Source organism: Hesperophylax consimilis, chromosome 7 (genome assembly GCF_061612785.1).
Source record: "Hesperophylax consimilis isolate HC1 chromosome 7, BYU_Hcon_1.0, whole genome shotgun sequence".
Classification (NCBI taxonomy): Eukaryota; Metazoa; Arthropoda; class Insecta; order Trichoptera; family Limnephilidae; genus Hesperophylax; species Hesperophylax consimilis.
In genome coordinates this window covers 17,930,549-17,957,955 of record NC_142842.1, presented here as the reverse complement: position 1 = coordinate 17,957,955, position 27,407 = coordinate 17,930,549, and the positions used below count along the sequence as shown (strand labels likewise).

The 27,407-nt window shown below is 33.5% G+C and overlaps 1 protein-coding gene across 2 annotated transcripts in view; it reads right to left on the bottom strand.

Moving 5' to 3' along the window:
- Lar (tyrosine-protein phosphatase Lar) overlaps positions 1-27,407 on the bottom strand; it is a 538,153-nt gene that overhangs the window by 489,492 nt on the left and 21,254 nt on the right. The gene's annotated exons all lie outside the window — the stretch shown is intronic.

Below are 27,407 nucleotides of genomic sequence, written 5' to 3'. Positions count from 1 at the left end.
TTATTAACTAATCGAGCCTTTGCTATCCGGGTTTGTGGACGTATACCCGTTCCATCGCAAAAAGATTGCTACCCGTAATCAAATATTGATTTGTTTTTTTTTTTTAAATTTATTTTGTCATACCTGCTCCCAATACCAATCTGTCGGTGCCGTTCATTACGTTGCTTAATATTTCACAATGTGATTTTTGGAAGGGTAATGTGCTTTGGAAAACAGTGTCGATTACATTCGTAAAATAGATGGATATCCATTGTTATCAATGTAAATACCCATTTGATTATTCGACGCAAAACACGCATATATTTGGGGTTTATTAGCCATTGCGGTTTATTTAGAATATGTTCCTACTTAAATATCTAGCAAATAACTTTTAATATTTCTTATGAGAAGTTATTACCTTCCCATTATGTCAACCTACAAATAGGACCAAATTGAATTTATTCAAAAATAACATTTAAAAAAATATTAACGTGAATATTTTATGCCAGCATGTATTTTTTATGTAATGCCTCACAGTAGCGCCCCAGGAGGCAGGGGAATTATGTCGCCACCCTATTGGGCAGCGTTGTGAGGCGGGTTAAGATAGGGGCTGTAGGAAAGATGTTATTAATGCGGGCTTTAATGAGGCGATTAAGACGGAAGAATAGGTATACAACTACATTTAAAATAAATAAACAAACTCAACGTGTTCAATGATTATTATTTTATAAACGTGAATTACCTCCTGTTTGATCAATGAATAATAAAATTAATTTATGGCAAAAAACAGTTTTTAGAAGTACGATACCAAATTTGATCGCAAGTTTTATTTAAACGGGCAAGGTGACACGATAATTGAATGAATTCGTAAATGAGGGTAAAGTAGTATTATTTTCTCGTTAGCCTGTAGCCAAAAGCTTATATTATTAAAAGTGAAAACTTAGCGAAGACCTTTATAGTAATAAACCCCGACTTAAAGACATGGAAGTAGTATTGGATTAACTCCACAAAGCTAAACAACTCTTCGGAGCCTTTGTGATAATATCTGTAACGTGAAAGCATCTCTTTGGTGATAGAATTTATTCCTCTTCACCAGTAAACAACGTGGGAAATAAATGAGAACCGCAATTCTACCTTTGAAATGAATTATATGAATATTGTATTAAAATCTCCACTTACCACTCAAAGCTGCGTCATAAACGCAGAAGCCTTTGAGAGTGTTCAACTTTTTCAAAAACATTCTCATACTAAATTATTTTGATTACGAACAGGTTTGTTTTCTCTTTGTCTTTATTTACTGAATATTACATTTTGTACATGCTGATTGGTTATAATACTGTTGTTAAATGTTACATTACATATAATAATGAAATTCTCATTCAGGATAATTTATAAATGTTTTAAAAACCTTGATTTTTTAAATTAATTTATTAGAATGATTGTTTTCGTATCGTGAAACGAAAAAAGGTTTCAGTTTCATTCCGATTTTTAATTTAATTCCGGTGAATTGAGTAAATAATCTCGTCAGTGAGACATTCAAAAACGAATTATAAAAATAATCTTAATTTGCGTGGAATTCAAAAACCTTACGGTATTCAAATAAAAATACATATTTCGAATCTCCAACTTATTTGAATATCATTTTCCGAATAGCGGCTGAAAAAATGATTCTTCATTAGAAATCTAAACTTTTGATATAAAATATGCGCAAATATTTCTTCACACGAGCATATACTAGTATATGTGTCGTATTATTTGAACGGAAATTGACGTAGCGGCGCTGATGAAATTGGAAAAAAGCCTCACCCAATTCCTACAAGGAAATTCTTGTAAAAATAAAGACAATACGCGTGAAACCAGCTCACGTGAAACCTTGATTCTTCATGATACACGTCGTGGCCCACTTTAAATCCACACACGTGAAAATTGATAATACATGAATATTTTATCTCATATTCATACGCAAGATTGATTTTTCTTTTCAATATAAACACATTTACATAGTATTATGGGATATAAAATCACTTGATATTTTTTCGCTGCAGATAAAAAAAATGAGACGTTTCGAATGTCATTGATTTCGACCGAGCCATTATTAGATAGATGACTGTCTGTTCTGAAAGGTGATATTTCACGAGGAATCTCCATTCTGCTCCTGAGAGAGATTGATTGAACTAATGCGTTAATTTGATCTATTGTTGAAAGTTTTTTGGAGTTCATGGTATTTCGTATTCGATAGCTGAAATGGAACGTAGATATTTCTTATTCCCTTTAAAAATTAATTACAATGCTAAAAATATATTTTAAGTACGTCAACTCTTACACTTCGCATAATACTATACATTATACTTTATATTATACTTCAAATTATACTCATTATACTCCACAGTATACTCGTAATTCTACTTCACATTATATTTGACATTAGGTATTCTTGTTTTCATACTTCACATTACACTCGTCATTATACTTCACATTATATTCGTAATTTTACCATTATACTCGTAATCTTACTCCAAACCATACTCGTCATACTTCATAGTATAATTATACTTCAAATTATAATCGTCATAGTATACTCGTAATTATAATAATTATTATACTTCACAGTATACTCGTAATTATACTTCACATTACATACTCGAAATTATACTTGTAATTATAATTGACATTGCACTCGTCATTATAAGTACTCATAATTATATCGAAATCACTCCTCAGGGGGGAAGAAATAAGGATGCAGTCGAATTCCTTCTTACAAGCTAGAAGGGTAAAGATTATTCCTTTTCTAAAATTCTTTCTATATTGTGCTTCACAATGATGTCTGCCGGATATGTCCGAGATCCTTTAGGATATTTCTCTAGAATGGAAAAGGCTGTCATTGAAGTGTATGAACTTTGCGCCGCGATCTATGAATCCTGCTGAAGGATCTTGACTCGAACTCTCTGCTAACGGAAGGATCGTTGAAGTAGCGCCCAGTCAATAAGAATCCTGATTCAGCGAATCGTTTTACGATAACAGATTTCAAATCCTTTCTTCTTTTAACTTTTTAGCCATGTGTGTTACTTATATTGTATTAATATTTAACTTAAATATTCCACCTGTTTTTGAAAAATCGTTTCCTTTGAAAGCTACCTTTAAAAATCGATTTTTTATTATTTTGAAATGTTCGCTCCAGAAATTATGGTGCATTTTGCAATATTCTTATGCCATCTTGTTGCCCATTTAAATCAGGCCCCTTGTCTAGCTATTTTAATGAACTTGCAGATTGCAGCCACTCGGTGACAAAGTAAACTGCGTAAAAACCACATAAAATTTTTATAAGTGTGTGACAATACACATGTTTAATTTAGATCGTATCATGTTTACGGTCATTTTTCATTATTTCTCCATGTAAATGTTGTGAAGTAAATAATTTAAAGGATTTGCCTTTGGTTAAAAAAAGAAACCATGTTTTTTTCTTAAATTTTCTCTTTATCTACACGGAGAAGAATGGATATTGCTAATTTATTAAGAATCTCAAATTATTATTTTTATTTTAGTGTTTTGCATATACCTTGCCTTGTAAACATAAGTTTATTTAAAAAATATATAAATGTTTATAAAATATAAAACATAATATTAAGAATATATTCAAAATGCAAGCCTTTACCGAATGAATTAACATGTGTTCAGATATCGTGATAATGTTATCGAATTTTAGTAAAAGTTTATCAGGAAACCTGTGAATTCATTTGTTAAAGACCTGCAATCCCGTTTTAACGGGATTATAACGGGATTACCAATAATTTGAAGAGATTTTTAATACATTAGCAATACTCGTTTTCCTCCGTGTATGCGATAACCCGTACTATAATTACATCATTATTCAAATAATCATTACTTGGAAGATTATTATGGACCCACGAAAACCCCTTTTCTACGAACCATCATGCATTAACATTTCTGCTGTCATTGAAAGTATTTACTTTCAGTAGAGAAAACATTTTAAGGCACTTTATTTCAATAGAACTGATGAATGTATCTAATAAAAAAAGTCTTACAACCTTACAAAGGTTTCATGAACTTGGAGTAGTCAATTAAAGCACGGGGCGGTGATTCGAAGAGTTGCTTGACTGATGCTCGCTGTTTGATCTACTCGCTACTAGCTACAGGCTACATGCTACAGGCTATAGGCCAGTCTGCGCTCAATTGATTTGAAAACATGGCTAGACTTTGATCTGAATGTACTACAATGCTTCATCACATCCACAAGCCTTTTTGAATACCAATCAGAGCATCCTACCCGACTGCTACCCACTGATAAAATCCATAGAGAATTGAACCTTTATTTGCCTTCTTTAGTACACTTTACTTTTAGCGATATTGATTTACGTCTAGGAATTCTTTCTGTCAAGCACTAAAGCCAGAGAGTTAATTCAAAACAAAATTCTTGAGTTATATTTTGGGGTGCGCCTGTTCTCACATTGCTGGAGGATTGGGGGCGGAGCTACGAAATCCGAACTTCACTTCATATCTGCCCGGCAAATTTAAACCTGTGACAATGAGAACTTGGCTTTCTTGGTTGGTTGTTATTTCTCCATAAGACTGCATAACAATTACATCGAAGAAGGCACTTTGTCATAAAAATACAAGTAGTGCATTCAAGTTTAAATGATCTTAAGAGTTACTAGTGAAGTAGGCCTATCGTAAAGGAATATCAGGATGGGTCACGGATTAAACACAAATTTCTTCTACTTTGTGATTTTATTCGGAAAACCTAGAATATATAAAATTAAATAACAATTGTGAGGTCAGGCTTCTGGCAGAAAGCTTAAATAATACAAACATAAGCTTCAAATATCAATACAAACTACCAGAGCTAGGTAAGTTGGAGGTTAGTAATAAAAAGTACAATAACCTATCCTAGTAATGGTTTCGTAACCAGGAAGTAGAAGGTTAGGTTAGGTTAGGTTAGGTTAGGTTAGGTTAGGTTAGGTTAGGTTAGGTTAGGTTAGGTTAGGTTAGGTTAGGTTAGGTTAGGTTAGGTTAGGTTAGGTTAGGTTAGGTTATGTTAGGTTAGGTTAGGTTAGGTTAGGTTAGGTTAAGTTAGGTTAGGTTAGGTTAAAAAAAAAATGTCCGTAGGGTTGATTATGTCTTGTAAATGTTTACTAATAACGACCTCCATGTTTCGTTTCTTTCAACTCAAAATCTCCCTCATACTTGAGAGATTTTAGAACGTCAAACCACAGTCAAACTTCAAGACTTCAAACAAATTATTCAAAATCAAGTTGATTGTTGCCAGCCTTCGTGTACACTCGGCAAACTTCGTAGTTCCGAGCCGCTTTGAGCCTTCGTGTTCACTCGGCAAACTTCGTAGCTCCGCCCCCAATCCTCCAGCAATGTGAGAACAGGCGCACCCTATATTTTGGAACATGGAACCATTCCAAATATTTTGCCGTATTTAAACTAAGAAGTAATAATAAATGATTTTTTATTATTTTCAAATAACAAGTAGAAACCTATGGGTTTTATATATCTATTGTGATACAACATTTTTTCGGTAAACGAGCATAAATTATTTTTGTTTTGTTTTACCCCGAGAAGAAATCCTTTGAATAAATTCCAATAACTTCCAGTTCTGTGTTTATTTTATAAAACTCCATTTGTATCATTAAAATTACTATTTAAATCCTTTAAAATGTTACCATTATTAAAATGATAATAACATCGATTTAAATACCTACATCAAAGATTAAAAAACGAAAGTATGATATTGTTGGTAAATCCACCAAATTATTAGATTCTCTTCAACACAGTTTAAAAAATTGTCGATAGATCGAGTGGGTGCGACCATCAATTTCATGGTGTGAGTAGCTGTTCTAGAGCTAGAGGAAATGCAGGGTCGGTTAGCATCACCCGCGCCACCAGCCACCGGGGGTGATGGGTGTTAGGTGGGGGTGGCGGGTTCCACAACCGCCCCATCGCTGGAGCAGGGGGCTGATTGGAACGGTAACCCTACAGGAGGTCAATGGCATTCCTATCTTAGATTACTCCGCGATTCGTCCGTTATTTACGGCCAAAGAAATACAGGAAGTCGTGTATCGATAGGATTCTACGAGGCGTTTAGCATTTTATAAATTGTATATAGCGTGGTTCAGGCTTTCGGACTGGAGAATAAATAAAGTGGAAAAGAGAATGTCGTTTGATAACACTAAAATATACAGCGCTATCAAAAGTTACGTGTCCTTGTTGGGATTATCGGAGATTATAAAGCCACATTGCTTCTTAGGGTTTATATTTTGGTAGAACTTATAAATTGGTCAAACGTTGGAATCAGATTCGATTAGGTATGGGTAGAAAAAAAAAAAATATTTACTCAATCTTATTTCGTAAGGTTTTGGAAGGAAGTTGGTCTTATCTGAACTTGGTTAAGCTTTTTAAATGAATGGTTAAGTCAATTAAAATTTTGAGCAAATCTTCTTGAAGAGAAAAGAGAATTTAATAAATGTATTTTTTAAATTTTGTTTTAATCCACTTTACTTAGTTATATAGGTCGACCGGTTTCGGTTGCACTCAACCTTTTTCAGGACAATGGATTATACTTCAATTATCCTGAGGAAGGTTGAGTGCAACCGAAACCTTTATAACTCAAATAAAGCGGTTTAAAAAAAATCATTTATATAATGTCAAGCCACAAAGTTTTTGGTTTCCCGAGAATTTAATAAGTTTTATCTGTGTTGAGTGATAATAGATCGAACATTTTTTGATAACCTTCATGTCTTGATTGACTGCATCATTATTGCAGTGTCATCAGCAAAAGATATGAGTTTACCATGAAGTGATAGTTTAAAATTTGATTAACATAAATTATAAACAAAATTGGCCCAATGACAGTCCCCTGAGGTATTCTAAATTCCAAAATTTCATCTTAACTTGTTGTAGTGCGTTATTTAATTTTACCATTTGACATCTCTGAGTTCGATAGCTTTGTAACCAATAACTAACCTTGCCAATAATATAATTTAATTTAATAATGCGTTTTGTATGTGCGATACTATAAAATATGTAACATAAATGTATGAAAAATCCAGGACAATTTTTTTTGTTACCAATGCATGGTATATGGTAGAAGTTAGTTTTGCAATGGCATCACGAGTACCTAATTTTTCTCTAAATCCAAATTGACTAAAAATTTGATTAACATAAATTATAAACAAAATTGGCCCAATAACAGTCCCCTGAGGAATTCTAAATTCCAAAATTTCATCTTAACTTGTTGTAGTGTGTTATTTAATTTTACCATTTGACATCTCCGAGTTCGATAGCTTTGTAACCAATAACTAACCTTGCCAATAATATAATTTAATTTAATAATGCGTTTTGTAAGTGCGATACTATAAAATATGTAACATAAATGTATGAAAAATCCAGGACAATTTTTTTTGTTACCAATGCATGGTATATGGTAGAAGTTAGTTTTTATTTATTTATTTATTTATTATTTTATTTACGCCCTAATGGGCTTTTACATGAAAATATACATTTACATTGATTACAATAATTGAACATAAGAAGATAAATGGAGTTAATTGTAAGAAAGCAACACATATAATAAAATTTTGTGCAAATTAGCAAAACACTAATAAGATGGATTCAATATAAAATATACCCAAGCATGAAATAGTAAGTAAAAGAAAGATCAACATAAAAAGTAAGTAAGTGGGTGTGTTTAAACCCAGTATTAATTGTGTGTTTAACAAATCGATAAACCAATATAAATTAGAGTGTAACTTACTCGTGAGGTAAAGAACATTATAACAGAGATTTAAAAAAAAAAAAAATAACAAAATAAGAGTTGCACCTGTAAAAAGCAAAAACTAATAGAATTTAGCAATATCGACATGAATAAGAAATAATAAGATCTGAGATGGAACATAGTGTTATGTATAAAAAGTAGTTAGTAGGTATATGCATACAATTATAAGTGTATAGTAGAGCAAATAAAAAACAAACAAATATGGATATAATTTACTTGAAAGGTTTCGAATGGGAGAAGATGTAATAAAATTATTAAAGCTATAAAAGTTAATTATTAGCCGATAGAATCGAAAAAAGTTGCCTTTTAAAGCTCACAAAATTGTCAAAACCAAATATATCTATAAGTTCACAGTATTTATTCGCAAGGTTGTGAATTCTAGGAATTGGTGAAAAAATAGAATAATTAGTGTTGAGGTTCTTGTTAAATTTAAAAGTATCTTTACTGCGAGTTTGCCTAGCAGGAACATTAATGCAAATAAGTTCCAACAAATTAGGGCTGTCAATTAAAGATTTAATAATTTTGAATAAAAATAGCAAATCAATTAACACTCTTCTATCAGATAATTTAAGAAGTTTAGTTTCAGCAAGCAAGTTATTGTAATTTATAAATTCGATTGGAATTTTCATTTTAAAATTAATGTACCGAAGGAATTTATTTTGTACCTTTTCTAATGATTGAGAATGGACCTTGTAGTACGGTGACCATACGGTGGAATTGTATTCTAATTTGCTTCGTACTAACGAGCAATACAGATGTTTTAATGTTGACATACTTTTAAAATTTGCTCCCATTCTCAAAATAAAACCTAGTATTCTCATCGCATCGCTTGTTATTTCATCGATGTGTTCGTTAAACTGTAGACTCTCGTGGAATATAACACCAAGATCACGAATCTGTGATACACGAAGAAGATTAGCACCATTCATAAAGTAGGAAAAATTAAGTGGATTTTTGCCTTTGTAAAAACTGATAATCTGGCATTTACCTAAATTTAGTTGCAAATCATTGACAGAACACCACGCACATAGTTTATTAAGGTTCAACTGCAAAATTGCGCGATCGTCATCGTCTTTGATTATTCTGTATATCTTCAGATCGTCGGCAAATAACAGGACTTTAACATTAGTAAAAATATTAACAATATCATTGATAAACAAACAAAATAATATTGGGCCCAAGTGAGATCCCTGTGGTACTCCGCTCGAGGCAGCAAATGTATAAGAAGTAAACGAATCTATCTTGACTGCTAAGTACCTTCCTAATAGATAACTCTTAAACCATTCCAACATACTCCCTCTTATTCCCAACAATTTTAGTTTACGTAATAATATTTTGTGGTTTACTTTATCAAATGCCTTACTGAAGTCAGTATATATGGAATCAGTTTGATGTGATGCATTAAGGGCATTAACAATATCATTCGTGTACAATATCAAATTGGTAAGAGTAGATCTACCTTTAATGAATCCATGTTGAAGGGGAGAGATGGTTCGATTGATTCGGGATATCAACTTATCTAGTACTAGGCTTTCAAAAAGTTTGGGTAAAGTAGACATTATACATATTGGCCTATAATTTGTTACTTCGCTCTTATTACCTTTTTTGAAAATGGGCGTTAAAAGACTAAACTTCCAAAGGTCCGGGAATACACCTGATGAGAGTGACTTTGTAAATAACTTATGAATAGGATATGACAATGTATGCATACAATTTACTAAAAACCTGGGCGGAACATTATCAGGTCCTGCGGATTTTCGGGAATCAAGACTCTTCAGCTTAGATATAATATCGTCTATGGTTACATTACAGACAGATATATCAAGAGTTTCAACCAAATCAAAGCACGAAATATTGCTGTCTTCACTTGCATTAATGTAAACGCCGCTAAAAAAATCAGCAAAAAGATTAACAGTTTCCTGAAGATTTTGGGATAATTTAGAATCGAATGACACACTACTAGGTATGTAAGTACCATTTTCTTTTTGGGATTTAACATATTTCCAAAAGAAATTTGAGTCGTCCATGATAGAGCCTTCGACATCACTAATGTAATTTTTGTAACATTTTGCGGAGAGCTTATTGCACTCTGCCCTCAATTTTTGAAACGCAGTATAATCGATGGCCAGGCGACTTTGTTTGAATCTCTTATGAGATAATTTTTTAAGGTAAATTAAGTCTATCAGGTCTTTTGAGAACCATTTTGGGTATAGAGTTTCTCTGTAAGTCGTTAAAGGAACAAATTGTTCAATTGCAGAATTAACGATGAAGTAAAATTTTTTAAGGTGTACATTAATATCATCGTCGCTATCAAAGAATGACCAGTCAGTCTGTTTAAGGAAATTTGAAATTTTAACATAGTCAGCTTTTTTGAAATTTCGAGTTTCTACTACCTTTTTTACGATAGGAATTGGTTTAAGATTAGACATGCATATTTCTAGTGGTGGATGGTAAACATCGACAGGTAATAGAATTTCGGTACTTCTCACAACACAGATGTCAGACACATTTGACAGTGCCAAATCCAACGTACGACCTCCTATATTATGAACATTATTACACTGTGTTAGACCTAAGAACAGTGCCATATCTCTAATAACACGAATATTAACATTAGAACAAGAATTGACAGAATTCATATTACACCAATCATAATGTGGCAGATTGTAATCACCAACTAGAAGTAGTTTAGTATTAGGATATTTAGCACAAATTGATTCAACCTCGTCGCAGTGATTGCTGTAGCTTTGGACATCAGAATTCGGAGGTAAATATGCACATCCCACTATTATTTTACCTCTAGAAGTGTTCACATTGACAAATAGTTGCTCGATGGATGTGTTTTTTGTGGATATTTTTGAAGAACTGAGATTTTTAGAGATAGCAATGGCTACACCACCTCCTCTCGTTTTGGCACTTGTTTTAGAATTCCTATCCATACGGTAGATGTTGAAATTTGGGAAGCCTAATTCGGCAGAATTGATTCCTGAGTCGAGCCATGTTTCGGTTAAAATGAAGATATCACTGCTGATAGTTGCCGCCGAAGTCAGCAACATGGGAAGTTTAGTGCGGATCCCTCTCACATTTTGGTAGTAGCATTTTATTTTTTGTTGTTTCAGTTTTTTGGCGCACATTCAATAATTTTAGGTACAGAGTTCACATATTTGATAGTTATATTGGTTTCACCGTTGTTCTTCCTCGTCTCGAGTTGTTGGCGTAAATCTAGAAGTTGAATCCTCTGCAATGGTGTTTGGTCGTTACTGGCCTTTATACCGTTTTTCAGTTTTGCGTTCCTGGTCAAAACCTCGCGAGCCGAGACAGAGTCATTGAATTCGACCTTAATCGGTCTAATTTTGTTGGACTTTTTTACACCAAGTCTGTACGACTTAACCACACTCGGTATTAAATCATTATTTATATCACTAATCGCTGAAACTACTTTATCGCTGTCCATTTTAATAATTGTTGTTGTTGATTCTGAAATACTTTCGGGAACATTAAATAAAATAATGTTCTTTGACCGGGTTTTTCTTTCCTCGGCCTCTGCGAGCAAATCATTTATTGAAGATGAAGTATTTGTCGGGTTAGTAACAATAGACTGAGTATCCGTTACACTTTTTAATGTTGACAATTCTCCTTCCAACATTCCCATACGAACAGCCATCAATCCTGTGGTTCCTAACAGATCCGTTGTTATCGGGGTAATTTTACCCATTTGCTCCTTCGTAAATTTGTTGCCGGGGTTATTAATAATTTTTATCAGCGAACAGAGTAGATCCTTGGCCTTGGTCATATAGTTAAGAGAGTTCTCGTTTAAATCCATATTAAAATTTATTTAAAAAGAGTTAAAAATATGTTAACTTTATTCGTAATTAGTTTATACACAAACGCCTGTTTCCCGCAAACTGTTTAGCACTATTCAAAAGTGACGACACTTTCGACCAATGGCGATAGTAATGACGGACTGATAATGCGCCTGCGCGTTTGGTATGTTTACCAGTTGAAAATTGTTATTTTAATATTTTTAAAACACAGCACTGCACAGCACACACGATAATTTAAAAATCTAACTGATTGAATATTTCGAAGATGAAGTGATTTAACTACTTCGACACTTTATGTTGTGTTTACTTGCAATTTTCTAATGTTTTGGAAGTTTTAATGTGGAGCGTATTCACTATCTGTGTAATCAATGACGGTAGGTTAATGTCATTTTGCAGTTGAAGATCCACCTTTTAAATCATTTATAAAAAATTTAAAATCATTTTTAGCTACCATTTGGAAAACAGACAGATTATTTTGTTTAAGACAGTCCTTTTCCATTACACAACTATTGTAAATATTTAATTTATGTCAATAATGCTCATGATAATGAACGGGAAACTTTATCAAACGAAAGAGCCAAGAATGTCAAATAGCTCCCTTTTCCAGGTATCAATATTTCCTTTCCTTTTTTATAATTGTAAAAATCAAGAACTTGTGAAATGTTTAAGGATCCCATCGGTATTTATTTTTCCGGACGAGCTACATTTTCTGCAAGATGTACGAATCAATAAATCCGTCCGTTTTGAAAAAGGTTATGACATGTCACATGGTTAAATCGATTGATTACATATGATTTGACATACTCATTGTTAGAAATACAGAAATATATTATTCAAACATGTCAACATTAAGCGTTGGTGATGACGAGGGTTCAGGTTTTCTGAATTACAATATTTTATTGAAAAAAACGCAGGTTAATAAAAATAAAATATAAGCCAAGAAAGATTAACAGTTTCTTAGTCTTAAAAGTCAATAGAAATATCTTTTCTTTGTCATATAAACGGAGACAATAACTCCAATACATTTTTGTATTTGATGTAAGAACTTTTTTTAACATAATTTCATAATGTGGAGCTCACTCGGTGCTTTACCAGTTTACATTTAAATAACATTACATAAAAATACAATATAAATGTTGAAATAAAATACAATAAAGGCAGTAATGAAAAAAAATAAGTTCATTTTAGTATCTTCTATGAGGTACGGTTGTATATAATGATGCGTGTATTATAGACTCCCCCTTCCATTCCGCACTGCGGTTTTCAAATGGAGGAACCGAAGATCCGGAACAGAGAGGTTCTCCGAGTCTTGAACGAGCTGAAAGTCGACAAAGCCTGTGGGCCGGACGGAATACCTGCCTTGGTCCTCAAGAGGTGTTCTGCAGAAATGACTCCAGTGCTCGCGAAATTATTTAGGCTCTCTCTCAAAGGTAGAAAGGTGCCAGATCTTTGGAAAAAGGCAATCGTTCACCCAATCCTAAAAAAGGGGGACCGCTCCGACCCTTCTAACTACCGCCCCATAGCCATCACTTCCATACTCTCGAAGGTATTAGAAAGGGTGGTTAACAACAAATTGCTCACATATCTCGAGAATAACAATATCCTAAGCGATCGGCAATATAGATTTCGTCGAAATCGATCGTGTGGCGATCTACTCGGATATGTAACGCATATTTGGGGGCGGTACATGGAACGTTTTGGTGAAACCCAAACCGTAGGGTTGGATATCTCCAAAGCCTTTGACAGAGTCTGGCACCGGGCGCTTATCGGGAAGTTACCATCGTATGGGATCCACCCAACCCTGCATAGTTGGATTGCGAACTTTCTGAGGGGAAGAACAATTCAAACCGTGGTTGACGGCTCTTCTTCCTCACCGCACCAAATCAATGCGGGGGTGCCACAAGGATCTGTGCTGTCTCCGACGCTGTTTTTATTGCACATCAACGATCTCGTCAAATGTGCACCAATTCACTGCTACGCTGATGACAGCACCGTTCACGAGGGTTATCTTTTTGACAGGCCCCCTTCCACCTATGATGTCCGAACAGCTCGGGAAGTTTTGAAGCGAAAAATTGACCACCACCTAGAGATGGTTCGTGCCTGGGGTAAGGCTTGGTCAGTTTTAACGTCTCAAAAACCCAAGCGTGTCTGATTTCGGCAAAGAGGGAGATCAATGACTGTCTGGTGCAATTTGATGGGAGCACTCTCCCCAATAAAGACTCCATTGAAATGCTTGGAGTAACTATATCAGACCAGCTCAAGTATCGGGGATCCATAGAAGCCCGAGTAAATCAGGCCTCCAAAAAGTTGGGCGTCTTGTACAGGGCTAGGAGATTCTTCAACAGTGACCAGCTGCTGACCCTGTACAAGTCTCAAGTCCGCCCAACTATTGAATTTGGGAGCCACCTTTGGGCTGGTGCCCCAAAATACTTGATAAACCTGCTTGAGTCTGTGCAAAGGAGAGCGATCCGTCTGATTGACAATACGTTGTTAACAGACCGATTGCCTTCTCTAATGCATAGACGCAATATAGGCATGCTGTGTCTGTTCTACAGGTATTTCAATGGAGCCTGCTCCAAGGAGCTAGCAGCATTGATCCCTGATGCACCGGTGCACGTGCGCGAAACTCGACGGACACGAACTGAACACTCGTTCACGGTTGACGTTGGCTTCATGAGAACGGGCCGTTTTTACGACTCGTTTTTGTGTAGTGTTTGTTTTTGTGTTTTTGTACCCGGAATGATCCTGGTGGGAAAATGCCAACGTATAAAATAAACTACCAAGAGAACACTTAAAAATTGGACAGATGAAATCGAGGAGTGGACCATTTAAAAGTTTTGAATTTTTTCAGAAGCGATGAATGTCGCAAGTAGTCCAGATTGCTGGTGACTTACTTTTACATGTGATCAAATTCACAATAAAAACTATTTAAATAATCGACAAATATTTTTTGTGATTTATTTTGATAGGATTTGCTGTTTTCCCACCGACCCGTGTAGGAATGGACTAACTGTTAACTGACAAAACTGACATACATGTGATGTCAAGCGTACATCGCCAAATTTCAATCGTTTATTTGGTTTAAAAAATTCAAAGTGATAATTTTTTCATCTATGAAACAAAGTTTTTTCTAAAAATACCGGTAGGTATTTATGTTACAAATAGAATGTTCACGTTTAACATTATGATTTATAATTTACGTGTGTAGACGTTTTATGTCTTCTGATTCTACTGTATGTCTTATCAGATATCTTAGCCTAGTTCCCACCAGAGCAGGAAATTGGCACCAAATGTGAATTGGATTCTCTTCATCCTCTTCACATTTCCTGCATCTATTGGTGTTTTCCACTCTCAATATCTGCATGTGTCTCCTGAGATGGCAGTTTCCCGTTAGTAGTCCTACCAGTTCCCTCAGCGAGTTCTTTCCATATCGAGTAGTTTCTTGGTTAGTCTAGGATCTGGTCCTTTTAAGAGTACTTTTTACAAGATTTAATGTTTAAAAAAATTCTGAAAAGAAGTTATTTTATTTTAAAATCTTCGATTTACCACAAAATTACAATAAAGATAAGAAAATTATATCATATTCATAGTTATAACCAAAAACAAATTATATGCTTAAATTGTTTCGTGGTTTGAAAGTATTTTTATTACTTCAAAACTTTGAAGCTAGTGCCTTTTCAGACATTTACAGAAAAAAGCCCATTTGCAGCATGGTCCTCAAATACTAATTTCTGTGAAACTTTTTATTTAATATTGGAACAGTCAATTTATCAAACTTGACTTTCAAACAATTTATCTCCCTTCCTGTTACTTTGAATTCGGTAAATCTTCGTTTTAAAAATTTAAATTGCTACAACCTCTTCATCAATAAAATTTCGCGAAACTTATAATGAAGATACATTGTGTTATAGTAATCCTGCTTAGCTATTTTTGTTAGCTCGTGTTAAGTAAGAAGTCAATTGTTCAAAGCTGACAGTAATTGTAATTGAAGCGGATATTCCCGTAGAAAGTTTATTTCTCAAGTTGAACGTAGGATTATTTGAAGCAGTCTGAAACCCTATAAGAATTAACACAAACCTGCGGCATATACTCATCAAGTACGGAGATTGCCTCCGCGCCTCGACAGAACGTATGTAGAACGCAGACTGTGTAGGTAGTGGTACAGGGCCAGTCAGTTAGTGCCGGTAAAATTTACTAGGGTTTTATAAATGACAAAATTTGTGCAATGAAAATTTGGTATAACATCTTGGCAGTAGAAATGAAGAACTGCAGAAAATAAAATGATGAAACGTCACCCATGGGTGGTTAACGCCTGTTATTTTCATATTTCTTCACTAAATATCTCACCAAATATTGATACTATTATCTTATGAGTGGTCACATTCGATTCAATTTTAATAAAAATATAATAAAGGATACTTCACTCGACCGTGTTTGTAAACATGTATATTTCAAAAAATCTCCCCCTCTCCCTCCCTCTCCCCATAGAAGGATGTTCCTCCACTTTATTTTGGGTGGACTCTGCAGATCTTCTCTTATACTGCCAAGATGAGTGTATGACCTAAGTCATATCCATACAGTCTGAAATCTTGCATCTTCATAGTCTGCGACATTATAAATAAGTAAATGCGTAAAAAATGTAAGCATCTAAGATTTTGTAAGCATTTTCAGGTCATTTAATAAAAACTCGATTTTTGCCACTAATCTTCTAATAAAAGTCAATAGTAATGGATGGTAAAATAGAAAATTTAAAATCAATGTCCAGTATTTTTACTACAGTGTCTTCTGCGTGCAAAGTCGTACACTTTTAAATAAAGTGTGTTTATTTGAATTGACCTGCCATGTGAGTGAGTATATTTTTATGTTTCTGTTTGTAAATAATAAAATTAGGCCGTAATAAATTGTAGAGTGCCCTTGAGGTGATATTTCACAAAATGGCGCCATGCAAATTATCCAAATATTATTATTATTATTTATCTGCACTAAGTGGATAGAATACAAGCATGAACAGTGTTAGTGGCAGACTACAAGTATGAACAGTGTTAGTGGTTGACTACAAGCAGACTACAATTATGAACAGTGGTATTGGCTGACTACAAGTATGAACAGTGGTAATGGCGGGTTACATATTTCACGGGGTATAACAATTGTCTCGCGATTACGAATCTTTACGAACATAAAAGCCTCTTTGTTATTAAAAACTTCATAAACCGTGTGCTCTCTGTCTCCCCTTTGGTAATTGCGCCTATTCCGGTGCTCTATCAATAAAATACCATACATATCTCTTATGTACGTACTAGTTCTGAGTCATCATCTCTATAGCGTCTCTTGAATAAAAATACAAAGAATATCAACCTAAGTTGTTTCATTTATAATTCGCGACTGAGAGTTTGATATAACAAGAAAAAAACACGTATCTACAGAAAACGGACAGCGTCTATAAAATTAAAAAAATAGCAGGTACCTAGTTACTGTCCGGCTTTAGCATTATTTTACTAAAAAAAACTTGTGTCTGATGAAAGAAAAGAAAAATATGCAATCAAAAAAGTGGTTTAATTTTTCAAGTGAAATAAATATTTCATTTCTCCATAACTCATGTTGACGTGATGCAATAAAAATTATGAGTTAGCCTAGAAATTTTTGTTACTTTAATAACACATATTTTCCCTTTATAATGATAAGGAAGGGTTGGTAACGTAATTTTGTATTGGTACAAACAATAATTCAAACTGACACTTTGTAGGGGAAAATGTACCTACGTATCCAAATATTATCAAATATAAAATAATTGGGTATTCAACTTTCGGTGAGTAAAAGTTTCCCGGAATTTTTTACGGCCGCTAGATATTTTATAGAATTGAAATGAGTAAGAAAATGCTTCCACCTAGTGCGCATTCAGGTAGTCTTCGTACCTATATTATTTATTTGAACAAATTGAAGAAAAGAAAATTATTCAATGAAAGCTTATCCGTGATTTTGAGACTGAAATAAGGCAAGACTGATCACCGAAGGCCTGACAAGCATAGAAATGGCTGAAAGCCGAAATCTGTTCATTGTTTGCCAATGTTCTTGGAAACAACAATGTCAGGATAAATTTCATCCGCAATTCATCGAATTTCGTAGGAAATTAATGCTTAATTTTATCAAAAAGTTATGAGATGCGTGTATACTGTTAATGATTTTGGTGAATTTAGAAAAAAATCGTATTCGCTTGAAATAACTAACATATTATTCATATTAAATGTGTAATAATTTAATTGATACAAAAGAAGTCATATTTTACTACCTTAATAATTTAGACATCTTTTTGTAATTTTTACTCTTGCCAATTTTACCAATGAACACTGTTTATACCGCAAGTATGTTCTTAACGGAGGATTTTCCAAATCATTGCGCATTTCCAAATAACCAAAACAAATTGATTGAAAAAACAATTGCCTAGTGACAAAATTAATTAATTAAATAAATTATTAAAAATTTGTATAAATGTTATCCTAAACTAAACTACAATACTGTAATATTTAATTCTTTGGGGATTTGGTAAGGAGACGTGTGAAATATGTGTGTGGTATTCTAGCGGCGGCTTTATCGAGGTAGACGATTTACAGAGCCCAGATATAGTAGCCAGAGTAGTTGTTGCTGACGATGTGGTCATGGTAGTTGACGTGCATCACGATGGGATGCATGTAGTTCACATCACGGTTGGATGTTAATCCGTGTTTCATGATCACGGCGATATCTCGATACCGCGTCGGTAGAGACCGGACTTGCAGGTGGTGTTTATCACTGGTGAAGACCATGCGTCTTCCTGGTACTCCAATGTGAAGTAAGCCAAAGGTACGGTATACCTGGTTGGCTGATGATTGTAAGTTCGAACCGCGGGTGAAGCCGGATACACTTGTAGATACCTGCGGACCATTGCGGGAGCGGGGAGCGCGGCATGGTTGGCGTGCACTGTGCGCTGGTTTGGGGCGGGGGCGGAGCGGCTGCCCGTCGTCAGATGCAGCTGGATACTTAAACGAGACTGATCGACTGACTACTAAGGACTTACTGCTCTGTAGCTGCTTATCACTGACTGCCTTCTAGTTCCCGCGATGTGGTATTTATATAGTAATTAAACGCGCCTAGTAAAGTCTAGAACCTTTCAGGCCGTAAGTAGGTAAGCTGACGATTTCCCTATTATTTTAGATAGGTCGTACGCAGCTCTCTAAGATCTCGGGCGCTCGATATGCTTGCGCCAAGTGTCTGTTAAGGGGGGGCTAGGGTTAATTCGTACGAAAAAGGGCATTTTTTTGTGAATTTTTGTGACAACACAGTTAAAATCTCTTTATTAAATCTAATAGTACAGTAAAGTATGACATTTTGAATGTTGTATAAAATTTTCACGGAGAAATATTAAAAAATACAGCAATGGCAGCAATTATTCGGACGTGTCTCAAAAAAAGGAGAATGGCGGTGCCCCTCATAACTCGGTGCTGGGTCATCTGAAATCAAAAAATTAAAGTTCATTCGTTAGATAATAGTTTTTCTCAGGTAACGCTCGGAGGGTTTTTCGAAATTTTAATTTTTCACTTTTTTGGAACACTTTGAAGGGAAAAACGCTATTTTTAGTGAAAAAAATCGGCTAATTTGTTATTGTAAAATAATAATTATTAACAAATTTGAAAAAAACTCTCCAGCGTTACCTCGTAAATTATGTACAGAAATAGTTTTCAAAATTTCAAAAAGATCGGTGCAGTAGTTTTGAAGTTATGACGGGCACCGACTTTGAAAACGTGAGTTGTGGGAAAAACGCTTTAAAGTTTTGAACACTAAAAAATCTGGTATTAAACGTTTATAAGCAAATTTTATCGGCTTACCTCACACTTCACACTGAATCATCAATGCCAGGTCCATAAAGGATGTTGCTATCATCCATGATGTCTAAAGCACCTTTTTGCTCCTGTCTACGACGAATCCTGCCTTCTTTAGTTTGTCTCTCAGTTTCCTGCTCTGCTCGGCTTATACGTATGGTCGGGAAGGGGTTAAAATCCGACAGATATAAAAATACTCGTAACTTCGTTAATTTTGCTCCAATCAACTTGAAATTTGAACACAATATTCTTAACATATTAAACATTTATTTTAAAAAATAAATAAAAATAAATAATTTTAAAACCCTAGCCCCCCTGTAAGTTCCAATTCGATGAGGATTGCATCTATCGATATTTTAGATCTTTCGTGGAAGTACACGGTATTATTCTAGTAGCTGCCACACAAACACTTTTATAAAGAGCGCAGACCCGTTAAACATCACGGGATTCTCGGAAGTCTTTATAAATCTGTTCCGTTTTTTTTAATATTAAATCATACCTACTTGATCGTTTCTCTAATAAAAAACCAGAACTTGAAAAAATCTTTCACAGAACTTGAAAATGATCGTTGAAATTTGATGAATTGTTCAGATTCTCCGAAACAACCCGTCCTTAAATAAGAGTTCATTGACATAGTTCATTATCATAGACAGCCATAATTAGTATGATTAGTTGTTAAGTTTAACGAACGATATAAAAAATATATCTACGACATTCGAAAGGAAAACAATGATGAGTTAATCAACCGTTAATCCTGGGATGCGAAAACCAATGTCACCTCGTTTTTTTAACGGAAATTTAAAACGAAAGGGTATTATTGCGGCCGACCCACAAATACCACGCGATCGTCAATTTTACGGTTCAACGCTTCGTGGAGGGCTAATTCATGAAAATAGATGGCTTAAGTTAACACTTTCGAAGTCTGCCGGTGAAAGAAAGCACTTCTTCCTTTCTTAAGAGAGTGTAATAATTTTTAACCCTCTGGTCCAAGGGGTACCACAGACATGCCAAATAAACCGAACCTTGTTCCATCTCACAGACTCGTAAAGACTTACTAGTGTCTTTTTGTATCAACCACTGGTATGGTTTATCGATCCAGAAGCAATTTTTTCTCTTGAATTTAACTGAAAAATTTATGTGAATGAATTGGAGTATATTTTTTATTAAATTCTGTTTATAAAATAGGTTCTGAAGTGTTCGAACACGTGTTTCAACATCGTGACAATGTATTCAAAATTTAATAAATTTTTATCAGGAAACCTCTTAATTCATTGGTTATAGTCCTGAAATTCCACTTTTAACCGAATTATCAGGAATTCGAAGAGATTCTTTACAAATTAGAAATTCTCATTTTTATCCGTGCAGATTGACTTATAATAGGTAATTATTAATCGTCTAACAATGGACACGCACGCAATCAAGTTTAATCTCGAATTTCTTTTGAAAGGAAAATAAGATATGGATAAGTACGTTAGTATGGTTTTTCACATCGCATCGCATTTTTTCACATCATTTCAATGATAATTATAAACTGTTCAATGCGCATACATATACAAATAAACTCACATATACAAACACACACCTATAGAGTACACACGTCACCCAGTAATCACTAAATATACATACCTACCACAAATAAGACATTACAAGGAAACGTATCATATGTACCCACCTTGACATATTTAATATCTTTAAATTATGTCATAACTATAACCAATGTACTGTTTGTTTCTATAATATTAAATAAATAAATTTAAAAGTTATTTTATAATTATCAATATTTTTGAAGAGTCGGTGATTTTTCGATTAGATATCCTCATTTTCCAAAATTTATGTAATCATCCAAATGTATTAACATAGTTATCGCCTTCTCAAAAACATTTAATGAGGTATTATTGTTGTTCACGTCTTGTTATTTTGTAAGATTTTTGAGTACTCGAAAAACAAACACTTCCTGACAACCTAAAAGTGCTTAGAACTTATTAAATATTTGTTTTACTTGTACATATCATACACGCAATTAATTATAAAATATCTCTATTGAGAATATTATACTAACAATAATATTTATAATACAGCTGTTACACGAGTTGTTAATAAAGTAAATATTTCAATTTTAAAGACGAATAGATTTTATACAAGGCTAGCGCAGACCTGTAAAATAATAACAGAATATTATAGATTAAAGTATTTACTAAAAATATATTGCCTTTTAAAGGAAGAAATTTACCTAATTTAATGTTATTAAATTTGACGTCTATCCGACAATATAATAAAAATACAAGAATTCATAATAATCGAACATAATTGTGGAACAGCTTATGAAATGGATAGCAATTCAAAGAATGATTACATCCACTGGATCTAGTTGAGTGAAACCACGCTCGTCGTCTCAGTAACGTATCTTCACTATATTAGTTTATCTAAGTATCTGTCAAGCATTTGAACAAAAAAAAAATAAAAAAAATAATTCAATCGTCAAATAATTTTGGTACCAACTTTATCGCTTGTCTGATATGAGTAGTTCCAATGTGTAAATTTAAAACTTCGTTGAACTTGAATAATGCTTCGCATTACGCACGAATATTTTGCATTAGTTACTTACGCATACGCCAGCAACCGAAATCAAAATGTTTATTTAGTAAATTAATAGGTTAAGAGTAAAGTGCACTTAGATAGACTTATTATACTCAAAATAACGCCACATAAATGTAAGTATATTTTTATGAACACAAATTGGAAAGTATGTTGACAAAACGTTAACAATACTAATGGATGTACTGGGTAATCTAAAAAAAGATTAGGTTGGTAAAATAAAAGGCCCTTTACGGAGCACTGAAGAGTTACGTTTACTAGTAGATTAAAAAAGGAAAGGGACTAAGCGTATTACTTCGACCAGGAAATCATGAGTCAATGTAGTGGAAAAGGGAACGTTCACGCAAAAAAATGCACACCTAGTGGGATCGGCCATACGAAACGGTCTGTGCTCCTTTTTGTGGGTGCGATCCGTGAAATATGGTTCCGTTTACTTCGGCGTGAGTGATTTTATTAAAAGATTAAGACTTGTAAATAATTTTGCAACGAAAATATCAAAATTATTAAATTCAATTTTCCATCTCAACATGTTTTTTAGCATCGTTAAAGCGTTGATCTTCAACAAAATGCGTGAAAACTGAAGATTAAATAAATATTGTAATATTTCTTTAAAGTGTTATTTTATAATCAATCCTTTGTTATTCCACAAAGATATTTTGAACTTTCCAATGTGAATTTTTACGTCATTTTGATAACACTATTTGAATCTCGAAGTGAAGCATGACATTTTCTTGGCATTTTCACAAAAGCTTTGGTAATTTTATACTAACGCAAAGGTCAACTATAGCCAAATTTTTCGTCGTCAAAGTATAATAAAAACTAGCATTAATTTCAACACATTCTTTATTTCGTAATGATTACAAAATAGTTCCAATTTTCAGAACTAATGTTACGAGATGAAAAAAATTGTACACGTAAAGAAAAATGGGTAGAAGCTAATTGAAATAACCGATTACTCATGATAGTCGCGTTTTAAACACCACACGTTGGTCTCATTACCATTTCATTTAGGGATGCTGAGCGATTTGTTAAATATGTGTCATGAGCATAATAAATTAATTGCCAGAAAGGAAATACAAATATCGCTACGCTTGACCGATGGTGTCAAATATTTCAATAAAGCACAGCACTCCAATCAGACGTAAGATCTAAAACAGAGGTGGCTACCAAACTCAAGTGTTCACTTTATGCGGCGTCGTCGCTATGGTATTTTTCATAAAAGATAATACGTACATCAATATTTTCAATAAAAGTATGCAACTAAATCTGATAACACTAATCTAAACATATATTCTTACTTAATCGATCGCTTATCCAAGCGCTTACTTCTTCAAGAATCTTGCTCAGATTTGTGATAGCTTGGCACGTGTTTTTTTAATGTGTCGAAAATATCAGCCAATCAGAAATAGGTTATAGTAAATAAAAACAAATTGAAATGGATTACGTGTACATTAATTTATCTCAAGTAAGTTTTGTTAAAATTGAATTTATAAAAATTTCGCATTTTCTATTGACCAGTTATTTAAACAACTATTTACCTCGGCAATTGATCACGGAAGATTTTTTTTACTGTGCGTGTTTGCCAACGTCTCATTCTAATATCCGAAAGCTTAAAATACGGCATAAAGAACAAAGCCGTTAAAAAGTGGGGAATGTGAAACAAACACGATAATCGTTATTTATCTAAAAACGGACGAATCAATGCGGGAGAAAAACCATGAATTATGACCACATAAATCAGGGCTTGGGAGTTTAGTTGTTTTGCGCATCTTATTATATTAAAAAAATATGTAAAAAACCATTTCCAATGTTTCGCTTTCATTTTATTTTCTTAAGTAGATACCTATCGCCCGCATTCTGCGATTTTAACTGAACAAATTCTCTATGTTATTATTAAAAAGTTTTAAACTCAGTTTGGAATATCAGAAACGATATTAGAGGAAAATAAATGGAACATATATAATACCATCGCGGACCAGTGGAAAATCATGAGACATTCTGAGTTTTTGATTCTAAACACACCTTAAAACTGTAAAAACCAATAACAACACTCAATAAAGAAAAAAAAAACAAGAAAAAAACAAATCATTTATATGATTAATTTTATTATTTCACAATTCATAAATCAAAAATAATATGTATTGTATTTCCGGCAAGTTCCATAGTTGAACATACTCTCAGTATCACCCTTGTTTCTGACCACCATTCATAATTAAAACTTTGCTTGAAATAGCTTTGGCCGTAATTGGTGACCAGATCTGAATAGCCAGGTACTTCCCTACCTTCGTCTTCCCTTCCCCAATACCATCACAGCCTCAAAATACACCACAATTGGGGACGGCATTGTTCCACTGGTTCCAGACAGATAAAAAATCATAATATAATGTTTCAATTTTTTAAATTATAAAACTTTATACTATAGACAGGTAATTTATTGCTTGTCTGAATTCTTCAGGAAACTGATTTCAATTTTGAAAATGACACTTAAATTTAAAGCAAATTTGTGAACCAGTTTTCAGGCAGGACTAACTAAAGCATATCACAGACTTATCTAACTTATGTTAGATGCAAAAAATGGGTTTTTGAGAATAAGTGCGTGAAATCTTTTAAATTGCAATTATTTTGTGTTCGCAATATAATTTTCGTCACGAGATGGAGGTTATATTATTATTATATTGTTGAGGTTATTTTTTTATTTTTTTTATTTGGTACAATATTTTTTTACATTTCAAAGTTTTCCAGTAATGTTGGCCTCACTGGGTGGCTTGCCCGTGCTGAGGCATTCATTTTATAATATGAAAATATAATCTAAATACAATCTACAATATAAGATAAAATAATACATTTAATATAATTATAATCATGTGTGTTTGTGAGTGATGTTTGTTTATTTTGGTTATATTTTTATTTTATGCCATGAAATTTTGGTAATATTGTCTTTTTTGTTCTTTAATCCATTTTTTAATTTTGTGTTTGAATTTATTTTTATTTTCCTCAATTTTAATTTCAATTTTTAGACTGTTGAAAGCTTTTATAGCATGGTATTGGTAGTGTCTTTGTCCAAAGCTTGAATTTACTGTCGGAGTTTTTATGTTTTCTTTGTACGCTTGTCTAACTGGTCTGTTAGTGCTAGTGCATGTTGAAATTTATTTTTTTTTGTCAAAAATGTAGTTTAGTAGTGTTTTAACGTATAATTGGCGTATATCTAGTACGTCACAGCTGTTGAATATTTGGTCTGTATCATTCAGTCCATATATATGTGTTATATTAGGTTATATGATTATATTATTCAAATAAGTCAAAATACCTTAAGGCGACACAAGAGTCTAACAACGGGGGTTTGCTCGAGGCTTACATTTTAATTAATTTCGTCGAATTCGTAACGATAGTATGTATTTTTCAGAGCGATCCCTACGTATGTAAGTTATTTATATTTAGGATTGAAAAAAGCAGTACTTTATGATTAAACGGTTTGAATTTGACCAAAAGTTTTTCATTGCATTTCACTATAAAATTAGCAATAAGCACCAAATTTTATTTTTCTAGACGGTTAATTAGCAACTTCCCAAATGATTACTCTAGAAACATCTGAGATTTAAGTAATGCATTCCTCAGAAATAATTAAAATATACCCAACGGAAAGATAATTTTCTAGGCCCGCTAGGCCAAGTAGGTCGGTCCATTTCGCCGGGCCGCGCGCCGAATATTTTTTTTACACGACATCATATTCTCACTTTATTTTAGAGATTTGCCAGAGCAAATTCAACAGCATGTCTGTCAAATATACCATGGACACGAGTTGCGTATTTTTGTGCATGGTTTCTTCACTTACGTCGTTAAGATTTTGACGAAATTTTATATCGCTGATGTTGAAATGAAGAGTGTATAAGCTCTGTCGAATCCTGGCCCCTGTACTAATAGACTGTTTTAAATTATACACAACTGATGTATGGTAAACGGTTGTTTATCAGTTGTGGAAAATTATAAACACATTTTTAAGGCCCTAGTGTCTATTGAGCACATATTCAGTGATGATAAAATTTTCGTCTCTTTTCTTCTTTTTACCACATAAGAGAATAATGTATAATGTATACATCAATACTAGCACGTACAAATTCAGATGGAAATAGTTATTATCAATTTAAAAAAAAAAAACCCACAAAAGGTATCATGTTAGGCGTGTAAGTATTGAGTACACAAGTCATATTATTTTAGTGTGAGAATTGCTTCTTTTGGCTCTCCAAAGTAGAAGGTTCGTTTGTGACGGCGACTTACGAGTATGCGAAAACCCCTTAGAAACGCCGACAAACGAGTCAATATGATTGGTTTATGACGCCCTCTCAACCACTCTCTCTCTCTCTTTCTCTCTTCCCGGTATCTTTTGTCTGCCGAAGTATAATCGCCCTGATCAATGATTCCATAGATAATCCCTGGCTTTTTATTTGCAGTTACGTAATAATACTTAATTCACCAGTTTGTCACCAAATTTTGGCGGATTTTAAGATTATCATTCGAAAAAGTCGTGTTAGCAGAAATAAATTGAGAAACAATCAATTAAATTATTGATATCGAAGTATTGACATGAAACAGAACAAGACAAAGAAAATAACAAAAGCTAAAGGCAACTGGGAATCGAACCCAAGACATCTGTCTTACCTGGACAACACCTAAATCAACAGTTTCCAGTTGCAACCGTCTATTTTTTATTTTCAGTGTCTTGTATGTTGTATGTTTATCTTCTTGATTTGTATGTTTATCTTCTTGATTTGTATGTTTATCTTCTTCAGTGGTTAATATTACTGTCATGACTTTATCCTTCAAAGAGTTATTCTAATAAAATTGAATATTCATTATAAAGTTTTGACGTATTTTATAGTTACTTATAACTTATAAGTATACTTCAGCTACAGGATGGGCATTATAATAATAACAAATATACTTAGGACCGGTTGTTTCGGAAAATTTGAACAATTCATCAAATTTCAACGTTAATTTGCGAGTTCTGTGAAAGTCCTATTCAAGTTCTGATTATATATCATTATAGGCTAGTTGCTTGACAGAACTGAAATAATAAGAGAACTAGAAAATATCTTTCACAGAACTCGCAAATTAACGTTGAAATTTGAATAATTGTTCAAATTCTCCGAAACAACCCATCCTTAGTTAATTTTTACAGCGCCAGTATTTTTCTGAATCACTTCAAGTCAATCAATATTTATTTAAATGTCTGAAAAAAATTAAATATGCTATTTACAGATATGGCGGGCTGGGATAGGTTCAAATTTAGTGAAAAACTGTGACGAACACAGACATAGGAATTAATAGACGAGAAGATAATGGCGAGGGGTAAAATCAACT